Consider the following 12,790-nt stretch of genomic DNA (forward strand, 5'->3'; position numbering starts at 1 on the left):
CGTGTGACTCCAGTAACCCAGCAGTTAATCAGGGAGCACTACAGCAGCAGTGCTCCTCTGATTGGCTGAGCTCCGCTGACCTGTCAGTCATGTGGAGCTCTGTTTCTATTCAGGACAGGGATTTCCCGCTCTAAATATGCATTGGAACTTTATGGTTTCCTTAGCCACAAAGGTTAATTAGGTCAGACCCCACACTTGACCTAATTAACCTTTGTGGTTTAGGAAACGACATACGATTATACATGAGACCTATTCAATTCAAGTGCCATTTTTCTGACTGTCAGAAAATTGTCACGGTTATAAAACAAGTGGAATGGCAAATTTCTCACTGATCCATGTTTTAGTTGAAAATGCATTGAATAGGTATTACTGGATCTTTTGACTACGATACAAATCTGGACATTGAATACCCCCCATTATATCAACATGCAGAACATGTCAACAAATTGTACTTCACTGTTTCGAGCCGCCTCAGACGGGTCGGTGTTAACAAAGCAGTCACTATTATCTTTGTGGAGTTTCTATGTACTCACGGGATCAGTACTCCAGGCTTTGGCTGATCCATCTTGTTTTGTTTCCATGCATACCTTAGCCTTTAGGTGTGGCTGCCTCCTAATCCACTGGGTATTTAGGTATGCTTCCTGTACTGAGAACCTGATGCTTATAGTCTTGTTACAGTCCTGTACAGTCCTGTCTTAGTCCCATATGATCTGTTTAGTCCTGTTATACACTAAGGGCCTTATTCTGGTTCGGTCGGCCAAACGTACGTACGGTCCGTTTCACCGTACGTTTCCCATACGCGGACGGTGAGCGTAAGTCCGCCCACAAAACATCCGCATATGGACGGTCACAAACACCGACAAAGGGGAGTGGCGTACACTTGAGCGTACGCCACCGTACACGGACGGATCTCCTCTTAGACACTGATAACTGGCGTACAACAGAGCGTACGCCACCATTTACGGATGTCTCTCGGCCGGTTTCCCACCAACATCTTGCGGCTATCTGAGCGTACGCCACCGTGCACGGACGGGTCTCGCCTGTTTTCAATGTTAAACTCAGCGTATGTCACCGATCGTGAGAGTGAGCGTACGTCCGTGCACGGTGGCATACCCTTCACATATATGGCCCTGCTAATCTAGCCTTTCAACTATGATTAAGCCAATTAAATGAATTATTCTAATTGTTATTCAATTATTGTTTTCTATTATCTCAATTGCCTACCTTAATGAGCACCCTAATAAAAATACATTTTAACCCTCCTTACATGTATATTTATTATGTTCTAATGTTGCATTTTAATCACTAACTATGTGTCCCCACATTGCTGTTACTTTTACAAAAAGTTATGTTGGTGTTACAGTGAAAAAGTCGACACATGTTTAAAGTATATAAAAACACTTACTGAATGTGTGTAAATGGTTATAAACTAACTACCTTGGCATATATAAGCAGGTGTTAAAATGAATCTTACCTAAAATTAAACCAAGAAGAAGGGAAAAGGGGGAGGGGAGAGGCTAAGGGCACTGGACTATAATGACGGAGGGTAAGAAGGCTACTCCGATCAGTGTAATGAACTTACATTTATATAATAAACTAGCGGAGGTGCTCCCGGGGAGTAGGGTAATAGTAGTCAAAGGTTAAGATATCCAAGAGAGGATATCAGAAAGAAACTCCCGGGTGGGGCACTGCCTTCTATTGCAATTGGATTACTGTTAATACAAGCTTTAATGGTTAAAACATGGCCCTAATTAGGGGTCAAGTGAAAGCAAAAAACAAAAGAAGAAGAAAAACAGAGAGCACTAATGGACAAAGTACATGAAAAATTGGTGAAATATTATTCAAATATTGTCTGTCTAGGGATTCAATGGAAATAATATTCCAATCAGTAATAATATGTATATATATTAATGTGGAATCCTAACGACAATAAAAATCCTCAAATACCAATGAATATTAATAATAAATATCAAGAAGATAAATGGTTAGGTAGCTTTCCTGTGTGTGACAGAGTTATCTCAGCTCATAGATATGAAGGAGAGCAGTTTTGTGAAAAAGTGGGGTCAACAACAGCACGGTGGAGAATGTGGAAATCTGTGACAGTGTAAACAGGCTATGAATTTGGATAGAGCTATGGGAGATGGTTGCCACAAGTTCTCTCAGTATACTGATTCAACAGTCTTTTGTTAGTTATGACAATTCCTCTCACTGTACATTAGCATGGGCATGCAATCCGCAGAAGGTACGGGTAACTATAGGTGATGTTAATTGCACGGTATTAGCGTGAAGTCAACAGAGGTATAAATACTGAAATTTTAGATCCCGGTGCAAGAATTCATCAACGTCACAGATACTATGTTCCTTGTGCTGTACAATAACCACATGAATTGAATGGTAATCCAATAATGCCGCAGAGGATAATACACTACTTGCGCTGTATAATGTTGACACGAAGTCGACAGAGGGTGTGGATAGCTATAATTGTAAGGTCTATACAGAGGTTCACCAGTGTGACTGATAATTTGGTTTCTATGCTACACAGCAGCTCTTAGATTCGACAGTGGTTGCTTGGTGCTGGTAGGTGATGTCCAGCAGATAATAGCTAGTAATACTAGCACCGGTCCTTATTGCGTGCTATCATGGCTGTAGGTGATGTGAGGTTAGCATAATACAATATTGAGCACAGAGTCCACGGAAGGTGTGAATAACTGTGATTATAAATTTCAGTGCAAAAGTTCATCAATTCCACAGATAATCTGTTTTCTAGCACTTGTACAGTAACACACCAATTCAATAAAGGTTAATTAATGCCCCAGGGGCTGACACACTCACGTAACCTTGAGCCCGCAGAGATCGCTGTAATAGAACCACTTGGTCTTAGTAGATGCAGGTACATAGAATGGGGGCACGGCAACCAGGGAGACACAGGTGTAGGTGGGAGAGACGTGTGCCTCTGTGTCCCGTGGGCGTTAGGATCCCGGGGGTATCTGTCCAAGGGAAAGCCGGTACAGTGTGCTTTGGAAGCACTATAGTCCAAATATCAGTGAGGACCGGCAAAGTGCAGCCAGATGACTATGGCTGCGCTGTATCTGCTCTGAGCAGGTGCGTGGTGAAAAGTTCTTCCACAGGGCAGCAGCCGGCGATCTGTTAGGGCAAGGTTGTCAGTCTGGTGTCCGTCCGTCCGGAGGCGGGTGAAGTCTGTATGCTCAGCCGTTCGATAACCGGCAGTGTGTGTTAGGAGGTGAGCCGTCAGCCCCTGATGTTATCCGGAGTCAGTAGACGCTGTGCTCCGTAGTTGGTCCCAGTCAGTCACAAAAGGGCTGTCTGGTTGGTGGATGAGGCAGCGTCCGTCCTGAGGCGGGTAAGAGCTGTATATTCAGCCGTACGATAACCGGCAGTGTGTTGGAGGAGGTGAGCTGTCAGCCCCTGACAGTATCCGGAGTCCGTGGAAGCTGTGCTCCGTAAGAGATCAATCACAGTCAGTCACAGGAAAGCTATAAAGCTGGTAGATGAGGTAGTAGTGGTCCCGCTTGTGCACAGCGGGAACCACACAAACGACGGGCCAAAAAAGAAAAAAAAAACTTGACTTTCTACAAAGGCTTTAAGATCTTTTGGAGATCCTCCATGGAATTTATGGTAGTGACGAGCCACAGATGTCAGTTTCTTAAATTTGTTAAGGTCTGCACTGGCATTTCGTATGTTTCCCACATGCTCTAGAATCCTCTGTTTGAAAGGGCGTGTGGTCATGCCCACATATCTAAGATTACATTGGCATTCTAGGCAGTAGACCAGGTTTTTGGTGTCACAATTGAAATAGTGTATGATTTTGATCTGTTTGTCAACTGACTGGGACCAACTACGGAGCACAGCGTCTACTGACTCCGGATAACATCAGGGGCTGACGGCTCACCTCCTAACACACACTGCCGGTTATCGAACGGCTGAGCATACAGACTTCACCCGCCTCCGGACGGACGGACACCAGACTGACAACCTTGCCCTAACAGATCGCCGGCTGCTGCCCTGTGGAAGAACTTTTCACCACGCACCTGCTCAGAGCAGATACAGCGCAGCCATAGTCATCTGGCTGCACTTTGCCGGTCCTCACTGATATTTGGACTATAGTGCTTCCAAAGCACACTGTACCGGCTTTCCCTTGGACAGATACCCCCGGGATCCTAACGCCCACGGGACACAGAGGCACACGTCTCTCCCACCTACACCTGTGTCTCCCTGGTTGCCGTGCCCCCATTCTATGTACCTGCATCTACTAAGACCAAGTGGTTCTATTACAGCGATCTCTGCGGGCTCAAGGTTACGTGAGTGTGTCAGCCCCTGGGGCATTAATTAACCTTTATTGAATTGGTGTGTTACTGTACAAGTGCTAGAAAACAGATTATCTGTGGAATTGATGAACTTTTGCACTGAAATTTATAATCACAGTTATTCACACCTTCCGTGGACTCTGTGCTCAATATTGTATTATGCTAACCTCACATCACCTACAGCCATGATAGCACGCAATAAGGACCGGTGCTAGTATTACTAGCTATTATCTGCTGGACATCACCTACCAGCACCAAGCAACCACTGTCGAATCTAAGAGCTGCTGTGTAGCATAGAAACCAAATTATCAGTCACACTGGTGAACCTCTGTATAGACCTTACAATTATAGCTATCCACACCCTCTGTCGACTTCGTGTCAACATTATACAGCGCAAGTAGTGTATTATCCTCTGCGGCATTATTGGATTACCATTCAATTCATGTGGTTATTGTACAGCACAAGGAACATAGTATCTGTGACGTTGATGAATTCTTGCACCGGGATCTAAAATTTCAGTATTTATACCTCTGTTGACTTCACGCTAATACCGTGCAATTAACATCACCTATAGTTACCCGTACCTTCTGCGGATTGCATGCCCATGCTAATGTACAGTGAGAGGAATTGTCATAACTAACAAAAGACTGTTGAATCAGTATACTGAGAGAACTTGTGGCAACCATCTCCCATAGCTCTATCCAAATTCATAGCCTGTTTACACTGTCACAGATTTCCACATTCTCCACCGTGCTGTTGTTGACCCCACTTTTTCACAAAACTGCTCTCCTTCATATCTATGAGCTGAGATAACTCTGTCACACACAGGAAAGCTACCTAACCATTTATCTTCTTGATATTTATTATTAATATTCATTGGTATTTGAGGATTTTTATTGTCGTTAGGATTCCACATTAATATATATACATATTATTACTGATTGGAATATTATTTCCATTGAATCCCTAGACAGACAATATTTGAATAATATTTCACCAATTTTTCATGTACTTTGTCCATTAGTGCTCTCTGTTTTTCTTCTTCTTTTGTTTTTTGCTTTCACTTGACCCCTAATTAGGGCCATGTTTTAACCATTAAAGCTTGTATTAACAGTAATCCAATTGCAATAGAAGGCAGTGCCCCACCCGGGAGTTTCTTTCTGATATCCTCTCTTGGATATCTTAACCTTTGACTAAAATTAAACCAACCTTTACATGTAGAGAAGTGTTCAAAGATATGCTTCCAATGTGTTTGTGGGCTGTGTGTGGCTTGCAGGTAGTGAAATAATGGTTTTCACTTAATAGGCTGCAGCATTCAGGTGTATGAGTTTGTGTCGTAATCAGCGTTAATTAGCAGACCCAGGCGTCCGCTCTCATACGGTATCTCTAGGGGTGTCCTGGAGGTATCGTTGGCGTCCGCCTGTTTTCTGTCCGAAATGCACGGTGCGTTCGCCGATCGAGCGGTTGTAGCACCGTACATTTTTGGTGCACACCCCCGTGTACGCCCAGTTTTCCTCATGATTTCGGCCGCTCCCCTCAACACGCCGCCCACAATGACTGTGCTCTTACGGACATGTTTTTTCGCACGGAGAGACCCCTCCCTGAGCGGTGTGAAGTCGGCCCGCCTGCGCATTGCGAAAGATACGCATGCGCAGAACAAAAAAAACCCCCGATCCGACGGCGTACGTTCCCAACGCACCAAGCAGAATAAGGCTCTAAGTATATTCCTGGTTCCTGTTCATTTCCAAATTCAGAGTTCCTAGCACAGATCTTGTCTGTGTCCAGCTTCTGTGAGTTCCAGTAGCTTCCCCACACATTGTGGTGGAAGTGGCACCTTTCATTACTATCTGTGGTTGGTATTCTCAAAGCGCCAGCTGGAGCCATAGCTCTTGTTCTGAGACAGTCATGGATGCCGTAGGGCTGCAGGCCTAATCGCATGCTGACTTGTCTTGTGTATTTTTCTTGTTTGTTTGTCTCCCGGCAGATGCCAGAGGCATTGGTCTAGTCTGGTGACGGTGTCGCTTAGGCAGGTAGGTTGCCAATTTATCCTCAATACCTTGGTCATGGTTTTGTTTGGTTTATTGCGATGGATTAGCATTATAGCGGTAAGGCCCGCCAATCCTGTGTTCAGCTCCTGTTTCAAGGTTGCATACTCTTATGTTTGTATATGTGCAGAGCCTAGTTATATATATATATTTTTTTGTCAGTTTATCCTCTTACTAGTACCCTGACTCGGTTGGGACTTTGTTTCACCACAAAAGACCAGGTGGCATCTGAGTACATGGTGGAGCTAGTCTGCCCTGGGAAGGTGGCTATTAGTGGTGAAGTCTAAGACCAGTGCAGGTGCCAGCCGACTCGGGGTATAGTGAGAGAGGTAGGGTCAGGTTCAGGTACTGCTGTGGCTTCACCACCTTGGCCACAGGAGTACAAATCAGGCTGTAATCAATATCTTGCAGTCCTGCCAGTCACAGCAAGGGTTAAACCCAAGTACACCCCCAGACAATCCTAACACACACTCATATTACACACACACAGTGTCGGCACCAGGTTTGGTGACACCCAGTTTGGCCTCCATATAAAAAGAGAGGTTGCCTCGCTGAAGCCCCTATTTGCATTGCTATGGGGAGCATGACCATATTGGAAGCTCCCTTCCTCCTAACTACGTGACTTTGGTGGCATGTTGGGCTGCCCCTGGAGGACTCTGGGGGAAACAGTAATCAGAATAGTATTACCTGGCAGCACCCAGCTCCTGTTACTAAGGAGAAGCTGGAATTGTGGCGTCACTCCCTCAAATAGTGACACCTGGGTACAGCCCGCATTCTATTTGTGATGCCTCTGCATGCATGTACACACACATACACTTATGTATATCCCTACTAATACTGTATATAGAATTCAAATGTATCTTTGTTGATCAATCACAGAGAATCAATACACAAATCATTCGATGGACTGGACAGACTTTTGTAGCATACCCTTCCCGGCGAATTTGGGGCGGGCATTAATGTCATGTGACGTCAGCCGGCCACCCCAAGCAGGCTTGGGCAGGCTTCTGTATGCAGGGGTACGCACAACATTTATATGGGCATGCCCATATAGCGCTTGCCGTTCCCCTGCTTCTGTCCCATGCCTGACCCCTTCACACCCACTATTGAGGGAATGCCCCGGCGAATGTGAAACATCAGATGAGGTAGCAAATTCCGCCCACAACGAGTGGTCTGAATAACCCCCATAGCTCCCACTAACATTCACATTATTTAGGTACTAGTGTACCAACTGTAATGAGCATGGGCAGCTCGGAGCCCGCTACACAGTACATAATAAGGAGATCATTAGTTCAGCATCTTCAGTTATATTGTATTTGATTATACCCTGTTCTAACTGCTAGTCAAATTCCTGTGTCTGGCATGTCGACCCGGTAATTTGCTTTTTAACACAGGATTTTTTTCAGTGTGAACGGGTCAACCCGTGTCAAAATTCCCAGGTCTGCAACCCTTCTTTTTATTTCTTTTTACCCGTGTTTGAGTTCTGGGTATGCAGACACGGGTTGACCCGTTCACACTTCAAAAAAACATGTGTTAATAGGCAAATTACCGGGTAGAACTGCTTCACCCTGGAATTTGCCTTAGCAGTGAGAACGGGGTCCGGTACCGCAGCTCCCTGCATTAAAATGCCGGATAAAAGCCGCGTTGTTCACATTCGTAGTGTGAACACGGCATTATAGATATTCTGCAGCCTTATTTAAGGATCGTACAAACTGTACGATATGCTGCACTGCCGATATCGTTAACTATATTGCTGGTGCAGTGATAACGAACGACCTGCTGGTAAACACTGAATGATATAAATAAAGATATAATTCAGTGTCGTCACAGGGATCCCCACCTAACATGCAGTCACTGACTGCATGTTCAGACGATCAGGCTTATCATTAATGATCCGCGGAAGCAACAATATAGTAGGTACACACTGAGCAATATGCACAATAATATCGTTAATGATTGTGCATATCATTCTAAATCAGATAGTGTGTATCCATCTTAAAAAAACAAGATATTGGGCCTGATTCAGTCCTGTTTGCATGGCTATTAAATAGCCGTCCGGGTGATTATCGCTAGACTGCACATGCATCTGGGACGCAGTGCACATGCACAAAGCCTCCCTGCAGTGCAATCCAGCTACTTTTTTGGCAGGGTGATTGACAGGAAGCCGGCGTTTGGTGGTAACTGTCCGTTTTATGGGAGTGCAAGAAAAAAACGCAGGCATGCCTAGGTATTTGGGGGGAGGGTGTGCGATGTCTGCTCCTGCTTCGATCAGCCTGTTTCCATCCCAGCCGCCGAGTAAGTCCTGGGACTGCACAAAGTGGAAAAATGTATTTGATGTTGAGCGGCTTGTGAATGGATTTGCAAGAAATCACCTGGGTGCAACATTTTTGCAAATGTTCACATCAATTCGGTGGGCAATATATAACTGATTGCAGCTGTCCCCTCAGATCTGAATAAAGGTGCCCATACACGTACCAATTACCCGGTACTTTTTTGTGCTAAAATAGCATCGCATCCCATGCACAACGATGCTATTTTAGCACAAAAAGTACCGGGTAATTATTACGTGTATGGGCACCTTCTGGCTCATTGTTGGAGACCACCATACATAACAGATGCCTGATCTCACAATGCAGATAGCTTGAAAGTGGACCAACATAACAAGGAAATCCTTAGGAGTGGTTGGGATCTGTTTTAGAAAAAATGTCAACACAGTCCTGGTACTTTTAGGTCTTTAGCACTGCTGTCGCAGAGATTACTTGCTACTACAAGCAAACTTTATTCTGGCATCCTGGTTCATCATTTACATTCACTTTTGGAGGTACTGACGTACCAATTCCGACGTGCAAGCATGGCTTTAGACTTATCCATCCAGAGTACGTACTGTAACAAGACATCTATTTAAAAAAAAAAAAAAAACACATTAAACATACATGATCTAGAAACCCAAAACCCAGAGCTAATATGGAACTGCCGGATGTTAGTATACTTGATACAAAGTGTTGTGTATCTTTAATTCATGTGGGTGGTGTGGATGATAGATGTGATTATGGGTTGAGGCTCGAAAAAAATGGTAGTAGGGCTATTGTTCCAGAGATAATCCAAAACTAATTCAAAAATATAAAAATAAATGTATGTATGTATGTATGTATGTCCGTTCCAGCATAACTCTGGAATGCCTGGAGCAATTCACACCAAACTCGGTACACATACAGGGGGAAATTTACGAAGATGAATTTGTAAAAAAAATAATCATATTTTCATACAAAAATATGATTTTTTGGGGGGGCGTACACGTATTTTTGGCATTTACTATAATAATAATACTATTCATATTGATGGGACATTCATATTTGTATTTACAAATACGAATGAATACACCATCAAATGAATACGACAGAAATAACCATTCAAAAGAATGGTGATTCCTGATTTACTAAGCGGCCGCATTGAAAATACGGCCGCTAATTGGCGTAAAACGCCCGCGAATGACGTGCCAAATACGGCAGGAAAATACACTTTATTTTCCTGTCGTATTTGGCTTTAGCCTGCACGGATCAGTCAGATCAGTGCAGGCTTCAGTGTGTAAAAAAGAGAAAAATAAATAAATAGAAAAAACGGCGTGGGGTCCCCCCCACAGCCGTAACCAGCACCAGGCTGAAAGAGCCGGGGCTGGTAATAAAAAATCAGGAAACCCGGCAAATAGGGGTTCCCTGATTTTTTTAAAACCAGCCCCAGGCTCCAGGTCCAGGGCTGGTTCCCAAAATATGGGGGACAAAATGAGTAGGGGTCCCCCATATTTTAAGAACCATCCCCAGGCCAAACCAGCCAGCAGGGTCATGCCACAGCCGGGGGGAGACTTTTTATACAAGTCCCCTCGGCCAAAGCCTTCACCCTACCGACCAGTCAGCCTGGCCAGGGGCCCTGGGGGAGTGGGGACCCCCCCAATAAAGGGGTCCCCCCTCCAGGACTTACCTGACCAGGCTGAAGCGGTGGTCACCGGGCTGATTAAGTGTAAAAAAAAAATAGAATAAACTATTGTTTAATACTGTGGAACTATGAGTCCCAGCAAGCCTCCCCTGCAAGCTGGGACTTGGAGAACCACAAGTCCCAGCATGCGGGATATTAAAGGGCCTGCTGGCACTTGTAGTTCCACTTTAATACATCCAAAGCCCACACATACTGATACTTACTTATCTTGTTCCAGTCGGTAGGTCCCTGGGTCCAGGCCTTCAAAGTCCAGGGCTGCAGAGTCCGGGGTCCAGGATCCGAAGAAATCCATAGGGGTACCTGTGGAAGGAAATCCAACTTACCTAGTTCCTCCGGCGCAGATCTGTCCTCTTCTGTCCGACGTAGTCTAGGTCTACAGAAAATAACAAACGCTGGCTATTCCGGACGGTACCCAAAACGGACTGAGGAGAGACGCAGAGAGGTTTCATCTTCCGTGCCTCTCCTCCGAATGATTCTATTAGCCGCCTACATCCTGAGTAACCACAGATATATAGACGATATCTTGATCTTGTGGACCGGTACATCAAGTGAATTCAGTCTTTTGATCGACACACACAATCTTACTAATAGTCCTGTCAAATTTACATATGCCATCAATCAAGACGCAACCAATTTCTTGGATGTGACAATTTCCAAAGGTCCAGGGGGGATACAAACTGGGCTATATCATAAACCCACCGACAGAAACAACTTAGTACTGGCCAGTAGTGCCCACCCTATACATAGCAAGTTGTCGCTCCCTTAAAGCCAGTTTTTAAGAGTATTACGCATAGTCAGTAACCCCGCAGAAGCCAAATTAGAACTGGATTCTATGATGATTAAATTTCTAGCAAGGGGTTATGACATCAATACTTTACAGTCACAATACAATAAAGCACTGACAAAATCAAGAGGTGATCTCCTACGCCCAAAAAGTCCGGTTCCAAAACATAAAAATAAACTTATTTATGCGGTCAAGAAGGCCAAGAAATTGTGGCCAATCATTAAGTCAGGCCCTGAGGAATATAAGAAAAGGGATGACCACACATGCACTGTCAGAGCATTTTAGAGTGAAACATGGCAGTTGCACCTCAGGAATTGTCAGATTCTGTGGTCTCAGACAAATAAAAGAGAGTTGGAGACAGCGGGGTCTGGCCAAGCAATTGGCAAAAGCAGAAATGCAAACCATATATGAATTGAACACCCTTATCCCCAATGGACTCAACTCTGATTTCGAGATTAAATGGTTTCTATAAGTCTTTCTATCTATTACTATGTCTCACATCTTCTATTTTTCCGGTTAACTAATCTTATTTTTGTGACATAGATATACCATTATTTTGGCTATGAAGTCCGGAGACTGGTCGCCTAGCAACCTGGATATACAAAATACTAAACCAGGAAGGAGTGCAGGATGACGTGGGAGAGAGGAAAAGATCTGCCCCCACAACAATAGAAGCCGGAAGTGACGTATTGGCAAACACACCCGGCATAGAACAACAAGCTGGGATACCGCACGAATAGCTAGGTTACACTGATACCGGATATGACATCGCGGCAACCAGCGCTCTGCTGCGTCAGAGGCTGGTGTTGCCTTGGATACCCTGGACGCCCGCTAGAACGGGTCTACAGGAAGCCCGCGCCTCAGCAGAGGATTGTGGGACTTGTAGTTTTGCGCTCTGATTAGAAGTCCAGCTGAGGCGCGGGAATCAGGACAGTATTTAAACAGCTTGTGTGCAAGGATCAGGACACCTGGATAAAGTCCTGTAAAGGAAGAAACGCGTTGGTGACCTGCACAGAAGCCACTTAAGGATTTGGAGGACCGGAGGAGACCCACTCAGAAGTGCCCAGCAGCATTAACCCTGATGTGTGATATCTCATGCGATTGTGGAACTGCTTCATTGTCAGTTCCATAGTGATCCGGTAATTACAATCCTCCATTCATTTAAGGACTCATTGAAGTTTATGAGAAAGTCTGCATTTTTTAATGCCATTTTTAGCACTAGCTGTTTTTTAAAAATGATGTGTTCTTATTATTAAAGTGTGTTGTATTGTTTTAAACGTACTTCACTATTGTATGTACCATTTCTTTCCCATTTTCTCTACATGCTATATGGGAGGAACCCTGGTATTGATCAAAACTCCAAGCGCTGGCTAAGTCTTAATCCATTTTTGTGTGTTGGTGTATGGAAACGATCTCACTGATGCCGGCCTATAAGAGAGGTCGAAACTTGAAGGATCTACTTGTTAGGACAGACATCACAAATTTAGGGAAAAAAATCTCCAACCATGTTCCTAGGTAAAGGGAAAAAGGGTTGCACCAAAAACCCAAATTGCACAACGTGTAGCTTTATGCAGGCAGGGCACAAAGTTCCCCCACCCTCATTCCGGGATAAGAATCCCTATCAAATTAAATTTGTCATGTACATC

This window comes from Crinia signifera, chromosome 2, assembly GCF_055691185.1.
Source record: "Crinia signifera chromosome 2, ASM5569118v1, whole genome shotgun sequence".
In the NCBI taxonomy this organism is placed as follows: Eukaryota; Metazoa; Chordata; class Amphibia; order Anura; family Myobatrachidae; genus Crinia; species Crinia signifera.